The sequence below is a fragment of the Pristis pectinata genome, chromosome 32 (genome assembly GCF_009764475.1).
Source record: "Pristis pectinata isolate sPriPec2 chromosome 32, sPriPec2.1.pri, whole genome shotgun sequence".
Taxonomy (NCBI): domain Eukaryota; kingdom Metazoa; phylum Chordata; class Chondrichthyes; order Rhinopristiformes; family Pristidae; genus Pristis; species Pristis pectinata.
The window spans coordinates 3,134,372-3,148,623 of record NC_067436.1 but is presented as its reverse complement, the minus strand read 5'-3'; positions in this window follow the sequence as shown (position 1 = coordinate 3,148,623).

Genomic DNA, 14,252 nt, shown 5'->3' with positions numbered 1-14,252 from the left:
GTGTTACATGGAAGCAGAGTCAGACGGATTATACAAAAGCCAAAGGTAGGTTTAAAGTGTGTGTGCCTAAACACACAAAGTATGGTTAAAAAAATGTTGGGGAGCCGTAGGTGAAAATGGTTGTGCGTATAAGTGATGTGGTAGAGGAAACCGAGATACTGTTTTAGAAACAGAACAGAATTGTCCATTAAATATTCCCAGATATAGAGAAAGCTAGGGAAGGGAAATAAATTGGCAGAACTGATTAAGGAAGATATTATCATGCTGGAGTGAGAGAATGTCCTTGTGTGATCAAGGACAGAATCCATCAGCTTAATGTTAATTAAACAACAGGCCACCAAGTAGAGGGAAGGAAACGGAGCAGCAAATCTGCAGGGAAATTACAGAGGACTGGTGATAATGGGGGGACCTTCAACTCTCCCCATTCTGATTGGGATATTATTAGAGGAAAGGGCAAAGGGAGGGATGAATTTCTGTTAGGAGAGCTTTCATTCAGTACGTTGCTGCTCCACTGAGGCTTTGCTCGATCTAGTTGTGGGGAGTGAAGGGGACCGAGTTTGCAAGGGTCAGTGGGAGAGGATACCTCCCCACAAGTCGACAGTTTTGGATTGTGGAAGAGCAATGGAAAATGCTGGAAAGACTCAGCATGTCAGGCAGCATCTGAGGGAGAAACAGAGTCAACTTTGGCCTGAAACTGAGGTTTTGCAGCAGTTTCTGCTTTGATTTCAGACCTGCAGGGTCTGCTGTTCCATTGGCTTTTTGAGTTCAGGGTGGTAAACAGGGCTGAAGCGAAGGATGGGAGTTGTTGGGAAGGGGAGGAGTTTAGAGGTTTGTGCTGATCTCAAATCAGTCCCCGGCATTGGACACTGATGGGAATGCGGGTGTTCTGAAGGCAGCTCAGATCTGAGTATAGGGACCACAGTAAATGCTGTCGTTCATAAGCTATTCAATAGCTAGGAGCACAGACAGGCATTGCTGCAGCTGTTGCCATGCTTGCCACTTGAGGCACTGCCTCCTTGATACCAAAGGACATCGTGGAGAAGGTGCAGAATATTCCACAGGGGAGAGGTAGGCAGAAGCTCACATTGACAGGACAGGTATCGACTTTCAATGGTCCTGGCTTTTAGGAGCTAGGAGGAAGTTACAAACCTGGAAGATAGATTGCTGTAGTGTGACAGACCGGCAAGAGTAGAAATGAAGAGATGAGCAGGATGAATCCACGGCTTGGAGCACGGTGTAGGAGGGAGACTTCAGATTCTCGGACCCATCTCTAGGACAGGAGGCATCTGTTCAAAGGGAATAGTCTACAAGACGGGCCAACCTGACTGGCAACAATGTCTCTGTGGGGGGGATTCACTTGTCTGGTTGGGGAGTGGGAATGGCACCAGCACAGAGAGAGAGAACAGAGGGGTGAGGCGTGCTGATGGGTGAATGTGTTGGATTGCGCTCAAATAGGAAGTGGGAGCATATTACATTGGAGGAGAGCAGGTAGCACCGGGAACAGAAAGACATATATGTGTGCAAATGCACAAACTGGTGAATAGGGCTGTTGATGTACAGACACAAAGAGCAACGTAGGAACAGGATGCAGTGGTAGTAACGGAAGTGTGCCTTAGAAATGGTGAGGACTGAGTGTATTGGAGTGCAGTGTCCGTGAGGGACGAGGAAGGGAAACAGGGAGGTGGGAAACAGGGAGTTATACAACCAGGAGCAGGCGTTCGGCAGGCCTGATCATTGACCGCAGCACCACATTCCTTCACCAACCCCAAATCCATTGATTTCCTTCATTCCCAGAAATGTGCTGGTGAGCAAGGGTATAGAAAGAGTAATCTGGGGAAAAAGTAACAGGCACTTGGAGAGGTTTCATTTAATCAAGGAGAACAAGCACAGATTTGTGAAAGGCAAAGGATGTTTGAATAAGCTGACTGCATTTTTGACAATATAATGAAGAATATTGATGGAGGGGAGGTGCAGAGTCACCTAACAGAAGGAGCACACGGTGAATGAAGGGAAGGAGCTGTTGTATATGTAGCTGAAGGGAATGTGTACACTTCCCCTACTGTCTCCTCCTCATCCTCCCTCGCCGTCCACCCCCCCCTCACCGTCCCCTCCTCCTCACCGTCCCATCCCCCTCACCATCCCCCACCCCCTCACCGTCCCCTCCTCCTCACCATCCCCTCCCCCCTCACCGTCCCCTCCCCCTCACCATCCCCTACCCCTCACTGTCCGCTCTTCCCTCACCGCCTGCTCCCCCCTCACCGTCCCATCCCCCTCACCATCCACTTCTCCCTCACTGTCCGCTCTTCCCTCACCGCCTGCTCCCCCCTCACCGTCCCATCCCCCTCACCATCCACTTCTCCCTCACTGTCCCCTCCCCCTCACTGTCTGCTCCCCCCTCACTGCCCCCCACCATCCCCTCCCCCACTCACTGTCTGCTCCCCCCTCACCGTCCCCTCCCCCTCATCATCCACTTCTCCCTCATCGTCCCCTCTCCCTCACCGTCCCCTCCCCCTCACCGTCCCCTCCCCCTCACCGTCCCCTCCCCCTCACCATCCCCTCCCCTTCACTGTCCACTCCCCCCACCATCCCCTCCCCCTCACCATCTGCTCCCCCCCACCATCCTCCCCCTCACTGTCTGCTCCCCCCTCACCGCACCCCCACCATCCCCTCCCCCTCACTGTCTGCTCCCCCCTCACCATCCACTTCCCCCTCACCGTACCCTCACCATCTGCTCCCTGTCAACATCTGCTTCTTTCTGTGACCCGGTGGCATTTTCTGTTGGTTTGCCCCCTTGGTTTTTTGGGCACATTCTGTAAAATGTTATATGTACTAGTTTAAAAGTCAACTTGTTGTCTATGTCTTATCTGAGATTTTATTAAATCCTTTTGAACCTTTTGCCAAATGAAGTCTGCTCTCCTGGAATGCCTGAAGCACATCTCTGAAATCTTCACGTGGAATTGGCTATTTCTGACGATAATTCGTGGACTTTTCCCCAGAAGCCTCATTTCAGGACTGGAAATGTTGTAGATTTACTGCCTGACCACAGCTCAAGTAGAAATGCTTTCTCAAACTCGTCTCACTAATTGTTTGTCATTTTTTGTCAAGCAGGCTCAGATGTGTGGAGACAGAGTCAAGGGCTCTTCTGAATGTGGCTGTCTTCTCTGAGAAACTGCTGCTAAAGCCCTAGTTTATTACACTACGGACCCAAGGACAAACCATTCCGGCTTTAGGGAAACAGAGAATAACAATGTATTAGGTTTTTAATATCTCTGAGTTACGGGACTCGGGAGAGGAAATCCTCGGGTGAGTGACATGGCCCCGTCAGTTCTAGTCATCTGCTGATTATGGAATCACCACCTCGGCTCTGAAATCCTTGCCCAAAGCTTGTTCTTTATAAACCATTTGATATTGCCCTAACCCATTCACATTGCTGAAGTAGCAAAAGGATACAATTGAAGGGTGAATTCATTAAATCTAAAAAGAAATGTAGAATACTGTAGGAAGTAACACAGTGAGGGAACAAGCCCATCTCTTCTGAAACAGCTCGATGTGCGAAATAACTGCACAGGGAATTGCACTGTTCGTTCTGGATTCCTGTTGTTCAGGGAGATGAGGTAACACTTGCCAAAGATGTCTGAAGAAATATTAGCATTAGGATGCTGATGCACAGTTAGCACCTGTGTGTTTCTGGGGCAGTGGTTTCCAGCCATCACTAACCAGGCGATGATTTGGTTGGATGTTGACAGCAGGCAGGCCGAAGTGGCGATTGCTTGGCATCAGGTAACACCAGCTAAAGCTGCTTCAAGCCAGCATCTCTTAAAGGGGAGGTACAGCAGGCACTGGTAGTTCTGGAGCTCAGAATCTGACCTGGGAGACATTCTGGTGGCTGGGCTCTGTGGCTGGAAGCACTGTTGAAGCAGGAGAGACAGAGACAGAGAGAGAGTTTTGTTTTCCTTTGAACCCATGGAATGGTTATGGCATAAAAGGAGACCATTCAGCCCTCATCCATACTGGCTCTGTGTGAGAGTAATCCAGCTAGCCCCACTTCCCAACTTCCACCCCATATCCCTGCAAATTCTTTCCTTTCCAATAACTTATCCTGCTCCAATTCAAACACGGTGATGGATCCTGCCTCCACTCCCACCGTCAGCAGTGTATTCGAGACCTGAGCCCCACACTGGGTCACATGATCTGTCCAAAGGCAGTGGGGGCAGAAACCCTCCCTGGTCAACACCAGCGGTGTTCTCCTCCAACCTGGTCCTAGAGGGAAGCTGATTGGCAAAAGAACCAAAATTACATGAAGAAACCCTTTCTTTTTGCACAGCGAGTAGTCGGGATCTGCAATGCACTGTGGGGATACAACTGGAAACAGATTCAATTGTGGTGTTCAGATAGGAGCTGGAGAGTAGCCAGAGGAAAGTACTTGAGGGCAGGGAGCAGGGCTAGCTGGATCCGAATCAGGTTTATTATCACTGACAAATGTGTTGTTCTGCGACAGCAGTACAGTGCAGGACATAAATTGCTATAAATTACAAAAATAAATAGTGCAACAAGAAAGGAATAACGAGGTAGTGTTCATGGGTTCATGGATCGTTCAGAAATCTGATGGCGGAGGAGAAGAAGCTGTTCCTGATTAGTTGACTGTGGGTCTTCAGGCTCCTGTACCACCTCCTCGATGGTAGTAACGTGAAGAGGGCATGTCCCAGATGGTGAGGGTCCTTCGTGATGGATGCCACCTTCTTGAGGCACTGCCTCTTGAAGATGTCCTCGATGGTGGGGATGGGGGTGCCCGCGATGGAGCTGGCTGAGTCTACAACCCTCTGCAGCCTCTTGCGATTGTAGGCATTGGAGCTTCCATAGCAGGTGGTGATGCAACCAGTCTGAATACCCTCTTCCTGCATGGAGTCAGTAGGTTGTCCAAAGCCTTCACATCTTTCCTAAAGTGTGATGCCCAAAATCTGGATACAATACTCCAGTTATGGTCGAACTAGAGGTGTATAAAGGTTCATCATGATTGTTGTAACCATTCTGCGGTACTGAACAATGAACAACCGTACATAGACCACAACTTGAGCACTGCATACAGTTCTGGTCACCATGTTATAGGACAGCTGTGATTGCACTGGAGAGGGTCAGAGGAGATTAGTAAGAGTTGGATTGGATTGGTTTATTATTGTCGTGTACCAAGATACATTGGAAAATTTTGTTTGATGCTATCGAGGCAGATCATGAACATACCTAAGTGCACTGAGGTAGTAAAAAGAAAACAGGATGCAGAATATAGGTTAGTAGCTACAGAGAAAGTGCAGTGCAGGTAGACGAGTAAAGTGCAAGGGCCGCGATGAGGAAGACTGGGGCATCAAGGATTCATTTTTAGTGTATGAGAGGTCTGTTCAAGAGTCTGATAACAGTGGGGTAGAAGCTGTCCTTGAGCCTGGTGCTGGGTGCTTGCTAGTTTTTGTCTCTTTTTCCTGATAGGAGAGGGGAGAAGAAAGAGTGACTGAGGTGTGGGGGGTCCTTGATTATGCTGGCTGCTTTCCCGAGGCAGCGGGAAGGAGAGATGGAGTTAGTGGACTGGAAAATTGTCACTGTGAGAGAAAATTGGATCAGCTGGGGCTGTTTTCATTGGAACAGTGCAGTCACATCTTTCCTGTAATGTGGTGGTCAGGCCCAGACAATGCTCAGTTCAGGCATAACCTCCCTGCTCTTTTGTTCTGTGTCTCATCCAATAAAGAAAATCGTCCTGTTTTGCCTTTGTAAGCAATTTTATTGGCCTGAACTGTACCATTACAGTTTGTCAGCACACCAGGGTCCCAATATTCCTTCCATTTATTGCATTGTTGCGTCTTCCAGTACATTGCCTCCCACTTCCCTGGATTAAAACCCATTTGCCACCTTGCTACCCAGCTGACCGTCTGTTTACCCTGCCTCACAGCCAACCGTTTTATCATCTGAAGACCTCTTTACGTGCTCCCTGCGTTAAATCTAAACCTTGTCTTCGTCCGAGCAGGTGACCTGAGAGTGCAAAGGGAAAGAGATAAATGTGACCTGATAGATTGGGACTTGAATAATGAAGGGTTCATGACCTTCAGGAAGAACAGGAAAGGTGGAAGAGGGGCTTTGTTAATTACTGATGGCCTTATCACATCAGAGAGGGAGGACCTACGTTCAGGAAGCAAGGATGTAGTGATATGGTCTGTGTGGAAATAGATAATAGAGGCAAGGAGCTTCTAGTGGGAATGCTGCACAGACCCCTGAACATGCATGGATTATAAAGGAAGAAATAATGGGAACTTCTCAGGAAGATACAGCAATAATATCACATAGTCTGGAATAGTCAGATAGGCCAAGGAAGTCTAGGTGAGATGTTCATGGAGTGTTCTTTGGAAACTTTCTTAGAACTGCACGCATGGCATCTTCCACACAGCAGGCTCTACCAGAGCAGATATCGTGCAATGAGATGGTGGCGGTGCAGTCCCTGTGTGACTGAAGTTTACATTCAGTTTGAGGGAGAGAAGAGTGTGTCCAAGACTAGTATTTTGCGCTTAAATGAGGCCAATCACATGAAAACAGAGATAACTTAAGTGAAATGGGAAAATTAAGTAAAGGGATCAGAATATTGGGCTATATGCACTGGCAGATATTTAACAGGGTCCTTCAGAATACACAGAATGGATATATTGCAAAGAGAGAGAAAACTTCCAACGGGAGGACTCACCATCTGTGGTTAAATGAAAAAAAGTTAAAGATAGTTGAAATTGTTAGAGCTGGGGGCAGATGGGTTTCTGGGTCCTGATGGAATTCACCCCAGGGTTTTAAAAGGAGTGGCGAGTGAGATTGATGATTGACATTTTTATTTTCCAAAATTCCCTGGGTTCAGGGAAGGATCCACAGCAGATGTAACTCCTTTCCTCAAAAGGAGACAGCACAAAACATCAGCCAGATAGCATAACATCTGCCAGAGAGAAAATGTTAAAGGTACCATTAAAGATGTTGTAGCAGGACCCTGGAAAAATTCAAGGTAATCAGGCAAAGAGAATGGTGGGAGTGCTGTAGGATATTCAAGTTTCCGCAAGGCTTTGGCTGAGGTGCTGCATCAAAGGTTATTGTGGAAATGTTAACTCGTGGTCGAGGGGCTCACATATTGGCATGAATACATGACTGGCTGGCTAACAGGAAACAAAGGGTTGGCTTTCTGTTTGGTGACACGTAATGGGATCAGTGCTGGGGCCTCAACTTACATTGAAGGTGTGGTTGCTAAAGTTATGCAGTGAAGTAAGTTGTGAAGAGTATGTTAAGGGACTACAAAAGGATACATTCAGGTTAAATGAGTGGGCAAAGATCTGACAAATGGAGCATGATGTGGAAAATGTGAAATTGTTCACTTTGCCAGGAAAACTTATAACGACACGTAACTGTTGAGAGACTGCAGAGCTCTGACATGCAGAGGGATCTGGGGGAAGGGTGCATGACTCACAAAGGACTACTAAGCAGGTTCAGCAAGTAATTAGGAAAACTAACAGAAAATTATCAGGTCCAGATGAAGGGTCTCAACCCGAAAGGTCAGCTGTTTGTTCCCCTCCGCAGATGCTGTCTGACCCGCTGAGTTCCCCCGGCGCCTTGTGCGTTACTCCAGATTTCCAGCATCTGCAGTCTCTTGTTTCTCCAGGAAGTTATCATTTATTGCTAAGGGAACTGAAGTGGAGAGGTTTTGGTTCAGTTATACATGACACTGGTGAAACCACATCACAGCTTGGTAAGGCAACTGCTCTGCCTAGGACTGCAAGAAACTGCAGAGAGTTGTGGACACAGCCCAGAACATCACGGACACCAGCCTCCCCTCCATGGACTCTGTCTACACCTCTCACTGCCTTGGTGAAGCAGCCAGCATAATCAAAGACCCCACCCACCCGGGTCATTCTCTCTCCTCTCCCATCAGGCAGAAGATACAGGAGCCTGAGGGCACGTACCACCAGGCTCAAGGACAGCTTCTATTCCACTGTGATAAGACAATTGAACGGTTCCCTTATACGATGAGATTTGACAATACACCTTGTTGTGACCTTGCACCTTATTGTCTACCTGCACTGCATTTCCTCTGTAGCTGTGAAACTTTACTTTGTATTCTGTTATTGTTTTACCCTGTACTACCTCAATGCATCGTGTATTGAATTGATCTGTACAAATGGTCTGCAAGAGGTTTTTCACTGTATCTTGGTACAAATGACAATAATAAACCAATTCCAATACATCTGGAGTATTTAAGGAAGGATGTTAATGTGTTGGAAGCAGTTTAGAGCTGGTTTCACTAGCCCGATATCAGGGATGAGTGGGTTTGTCTCATGAAGAACGGTTGGGTTGTCTGGTCTTGTATCCTCTGGAGTATAGAAGAGTAAGTGTTGACCAGGTTGGAACAAAAGATAGTAAGGGGCCTTGACAGGGTGGGTGTGAAGAAGATGTTTCCTCTTGATGGTGATTCCAGAACCAGAGCCCGCTGTTGTCCATTTAAGTCAGATGAGGTGATTTTTTTCCCTCCCTGATGATCAGGAGTCTTTGGAACTCTTCCTCAAAGGGCAGTGGAAGAAGAGTCTTTCATTTTTTTAGGGTTGAGGTGAATAGATCTGCAAGGGGTTAAAGGGCACCATGTGTAGAAAGAAGAGCAGAGCTGGTTACAATCTGAGGGGATATGATCTGATCAAGTGGCAGGGCAGGCCTGAGGGGGCGAGTGGTCTATCCTGCTACTAATTTGTACGTTCAAGTACTAAATTTGAACATAAGGAAATGGGAGGAGGAGGCCACCGGCCCCTCTGGCCTGTCCTACCATTCAATATGATCTTGGTTGATCTGCCCCAGGCCACAACTCCTCTCTGTATCAGTTCCTGATCTTTTAAAAATGCATCTCCTTTCTCCTTACATACTCCCGATGATCCAGCCTGCACAGCCCTCTGGGGAAGAGAACTCCAGGCTCAGCACCCTCTGCTGGAAGCTCCTCAGTTTTAAGGTGATTGTTCCCTAATCATCCAACTACATCCCCTTCTTCAACGTCCTCCCACTACTGGAAACATCTACCCTGTCGTGTCCCCTGAGGATCCTACAAGTTTTAATAAGATCGCCCCTCATGATAAGAGCCCATGGTGTTAGAGGCAAGGTACCAGCGTGGATAGATTGGCTGACTGGCAGAAGGCAGAGAGTGGGGATAAAGGGGTCCTTTTCAGGATGGTTGCTGGTGACCAGTGGAGTTCCCTAGGGGTCATTGTTGGGACCACAACTTTTCACTTGATATATCAATGGTCATACAGCTGTGATCTTGCTGAACAGTGGAGGAGGCTCAAAAGGTCAGATGGCTGACTCTTGCTCCTAGTGACTCTGAAAGATTAGATGTTAGGTGGTCTGGGTGAAGGAACTGATTGCATTGTGGCCAAGTTTGCAGACAATACCAAGATAGGTGGAGGGACAGATAGTGTTGCAGAGGCAGGGAGTCTGCAGAAGGACTTGGACAGGTTAGGAGAGCAGGCAAAGAAGTGGTAGATGGGATACAGTGTAGGGGAGTGCGGGGCTATGCACTTTGGTAGGAAGAATAAAGGTGTGGATTATTTTCTCAATGGGGAGAGAATTCAGAAATCGGAGGTGCAAAGGGACTTGGGAGTCCTAGTGCAGGATTCCCTGAAGGTGAACTTCCAGGCTGAGTCAGTAGTAAGGAAAGCAAATGCAATGTAAGCATTTATTTCGGGAGGACTAGAATATAAAAACAAGGATGTACTGCTGAGGCTTTATAAGGTGTTGCTCAGACCACATTTGGAGTATTGTGAACAATTTTGGGTCCCATAATCTAAGGAAAGATGTGCTGGCCCTGGCGAGGGTCCAGAGGAGGTTCACAAGGATGATCCCAGGGATGAAAGGCTTAACATACGAGGAGCATTTGATGGCTCTGGGCCTGTACTCGATGGAGTTCAGAAGGATGAGGGGGGATATCTTTGAAACCTACCAATACTGAAAGACCTGGATTGAATGGACGTGGAGAGGATCTTTCCATTAGTAGGAGAGTCTAGGATCTGAGGGCACAGCCTCAGAATAAAGGGATGTCCCTTTAGAACTGAGATGAGGAGGAATTTCTTCAGGGTAGTGAATCTGTGGAATTCGCTGCCACAGAGGGCTGTAGAGACCAAGTCACTGTATTTAAGGCAGAGATTGATAGGTTCTTGATTGGTGAGGGGGTTAAGAGTTATGGGGAGAAAGTGGGAGGATGGGGTTGAAAAGAAAATCAGCTATGATTGAACGGTGGAGCAGACTCAATGGGCCAAATGGCCTAATCCTCCTCCGATATGGTCTTATAGTCATTCTTCTAAACGTCAAAGAATATAGATCTCATTTCTTTAGCCACTTGTGATAGGCCAAGCCTCTCATCCCGTGAATTAGCCTAGTCAATCTATTTTGGACTGCTTCCAATGTCAGTATAACCCTTCTTATATAAGGAGACCAAAACTGCACAGTACTCCAGGTGTGGCCTCACCAGTACTGATGCAGTTGTAACAATACTTCTCTATTTCTAAACTTCTACCCTCTTGCAATAAAGGCCAATATACTGTTTACCTTCCTAACCGCTTGCTGTACCTGTCTGCTAACATTTTGTGATTCATACACTGGAACACCTAGATCCCTCTGTACTTCACTCATCTGCAATCCCCCTCCATTTAGATAACAGTCTGCCTTTAGATTCCTTGTACCCAAGTGCATGCATGCCCTCCCATTTTCACTTATTAAACCTGCCCTCCCACCTCTTTTTGGATACCTTACACTCTGCCCCCTCCTCCAGGTCATTAATGTAAACTGTAAATAACTGATGGCCAAGAACAGATCTTCGGGGAACTCCACTCGTTACAGGCTTCAGTCTGAAAAAGACCCATTTATTCCAACTCTGTTTTCCGTGTCTTCACACTTCCTTCAGTACCACTGCCTCCTGACTTGTGCACCAGCCTTTTATGTGGCGCCTTATCAAATGTCTTTTGGAAATCTGAATGCGCTACATCTATAGGTCTCCCTTTATTGACTCTGAACTACAGACCACAAGGGAACAGAAAACTGAGCCCTGTGGTATCCCATTGGTCAGCAAGCTTTGTTTCCTGTCACCAAGCCAATTTCAGATCCATTTTGCTACTCCCTTTTGGATCCTATGAGCTTTTACTTCTTTGAACAGCCTACTTTCAGGACCTTGTCAAAAGCCTCGTAAAAATCCATGTGGACTACATCGAATGCACCACCCTTATTGGCTCTGCTTTTTACATCAAAAAATTCACTCCTTGGTCAGGTGCAACCTTCCCTAAACAAATCCATGCAGGCTGTTTGATTTATGTGTGACTTTTTCCAATAGTTTATACTTTCCCCAAGAACTGATTCCAACAAATTACCCACTGAAGTTAAACTAATTGGCCAGAATAATTCAATTTATCTCCTCCTTTCAAACAACAGAACATTAGCAGCTCTCCAACCCTCTTGCAGCCTCCTGCTGCTCAAGAAGGTTGAAAGCTTGTGCTCAGATCTTCTGCAATTACCTCCATTGCTTCCTTCAACATCCTCGGATATATTTCATCTTGGTCTGGTGATTTTCCACTCTTACTTTCTCTACCTTCCAAACTCACACCAACCTTCTGCCACCAGTTCTACATTCCACCCAATCTCGCTCAGCGTTCCGTCGCCTGGTGAGGTGGTTTAAACCATCCCCCAACAGCACCAGCAAATCTGCTGATGAGGACAATGGTCCTGTCTCTGTTGAGGGGCACCCATTCAGGTCCCACGTTATCTAGAACCAGAGGCAACACCCAGGGTCAAAACCTACCCCCTCCCATGCACACTTTGATCCTCACTGGCTTCCTATTTTCACCCTCACTCAGCACCAGGAGCATTCCAGAGATTACTACCTCCAAAGGTAATCCATGTTTAATTCCTTTCCCAACTCCTCAAAATCTGATGGTCAGACTTCAGCCCTCTCTTCACCCATGTTATTGGCGCTGGTATGGACCCCAAACTTGGGCAGTTCATACACAACTTCCAGAATGTTCTGCAACCACTCAGTAAGGTCTTTGATTCTGGCACAAGGGAGGCAGTCCCCGAATCACCTCTAACTACAGAAACACCAGCCAACCCTCAAATTACAGATCCCCTTATCTCTTTGCTCCTTCCCCATCAGGCTGAGACCTTCACAGTGCCATGGGCTTGGTTTCTTGTTGCAATCGCTATGGGAACCATCTCCTTAATCAAATCTCAGGAAGTGAATCCGAGTTAGGGAGCATGATGCCCTCATGCATCTTCAGGTCAAACTGCCTGTTGGTCTTGTCTGACTAGCAGTTGCCCTGCCCCTGTCTGCCCATCGTCTCCTGACCCGCAGGGTGTCCACATCCTGAAATTTGCTCTCCATGAAGTTATAAGGAGGAAAAACACTCTGATGCTGGAGGAACTCAGCAGGCCAGGCAGCATCCATGGAGAAAAGCAGGCAGTCAACGTTTCAGGTCAGGACCCTTCTTCAGGACTGAAGATAGGAAAAGGGGAAGCCCAATATATAGGAGGGAAAAGCAGAGCAGTGATAGGTGGATAGGTTTGCTTTTCTCCATGGATGCCAGCGTCTGCAGTCCTTTGTTTCTCTAGTTATGAGGAGGGGCTAGATAGGCTGGGACATTTTTCCCTGGAGCATAGAAGGCGGAGGGGTGACTTTATAGAGGTTTATAAAATCATGAGGGGCATAGATAAGGTGAATGATCACAGCATTTTTCCCAGGATAGGGGAGTGAAATAGAGAGGATAAATTTAAGGTGAGAGGAGAAAGATTTAACACAGAGGGTGGTAGGGTATATGGAATGAGCTGCCATTGCTTGAGGCAGCTACAATTACGATGTTTAAAAGACATTTGGGCAGGTTCATGCATAGGAAAGGTCTCGAGGGATATGGGCCAGACACAGAAAAATGGGACTAGCTTGGTTAGACGTCTTGGTTGGCATGGACGAGTTGGGCTGAAGGGCCTGTTTCTGTGCTGTACGATTCTATGAAACACTCAGCCTCACAGATGAACTGCGGTGACATCAGCTGTTGCTCGAGCTCCTCGAGCCAGAGCTCAAGCTTCTGCCATTAGCAACACTTGCTGCACCCATTGTCATCCAGAACGGGGCAAGTATCCAGGAGTTCCACGTGGCACAGCACGTGCACTCGGCTGGTGCCCGGACACCCCTCCATAAACTCACTCTGCAGAAGCAGCAGAAAATCAACTCTCTATCCCTCACTGCACCAAAGGCCGTCATTTCACACTCTGGGACTATGCCCCTCCACGGAGCTCGACCTCACATTCCCTTCCACATGTATTCGCAAACCTGTCTTGTATTTATACGACCTGAAGTTCCATAAACCTGATTCAGCCCCTCCTGACAGCAATCACCCGAGAATTAGTCTCAGGCAGCCAATTAGCTGTGTAACTGTCACCAACCAGAAACTTGACTGGCAATGTGAAGGAAACTACAGGTTAATTCAAAGTTGTTAAATGCTAATGGTAAAACTTCACTAAATGGGTGGGTGGAAGTGGGTGTGTGTCAGATTGGGATAGGGATTGGGATAAGGATAGAGATTGGGATTGGGGTTGAGATTGGGATTGGGTTAGGGATTGGAATAGGGATTGGGATCAGGATAGGGATTGGGATTGGGATTGAGACTGGGATTGGGATAGGGATAGGGATTGGGATTGGGTTAGGGATAGGGATTGGGATTGGGATAGGGATTGGGATTGAGATTGAAACTGGGATAGGGATTGGGATTGGGATTGAGATTGGGATAAGAATTGGGATTGGGATAGGGATTGGGATTGGGATTGGGTTAGGGATCGGGATAGGGATTGGGATTGGGATAGGGATTGGGATAGGGGTGCAGCAGGGTGTTAGTGTGGGGTGGGATGGGTATGTGGGAGCTGCAGCTGAGAGGATTAGGGTGGGTGGGTTGTGGTTGGGGTGGGGGTTGTAGGCTGGGGCTGTAGAAAGGTGGGGGTGTGGGTGCTGTAGAGTTGGTTTGGGGTGGACCCTGTGTAGGACTGGGAATGTAGGGTGTAGGAGTGCTGGGGAGGAGATTTGGAACTTTGAGGAATGGGGGTGTTTGTAGGAAGGGTAGAGGTGTGTGAGTGGGGTGGAGGGGGTAGGAGGGGGTGGGTGTGTGGGAAATGAAGGGTGGGTGCAGACCTTGGAGAGGAGGGGATTGTGATGTCTTGGTGTGAGGTGTATGTAG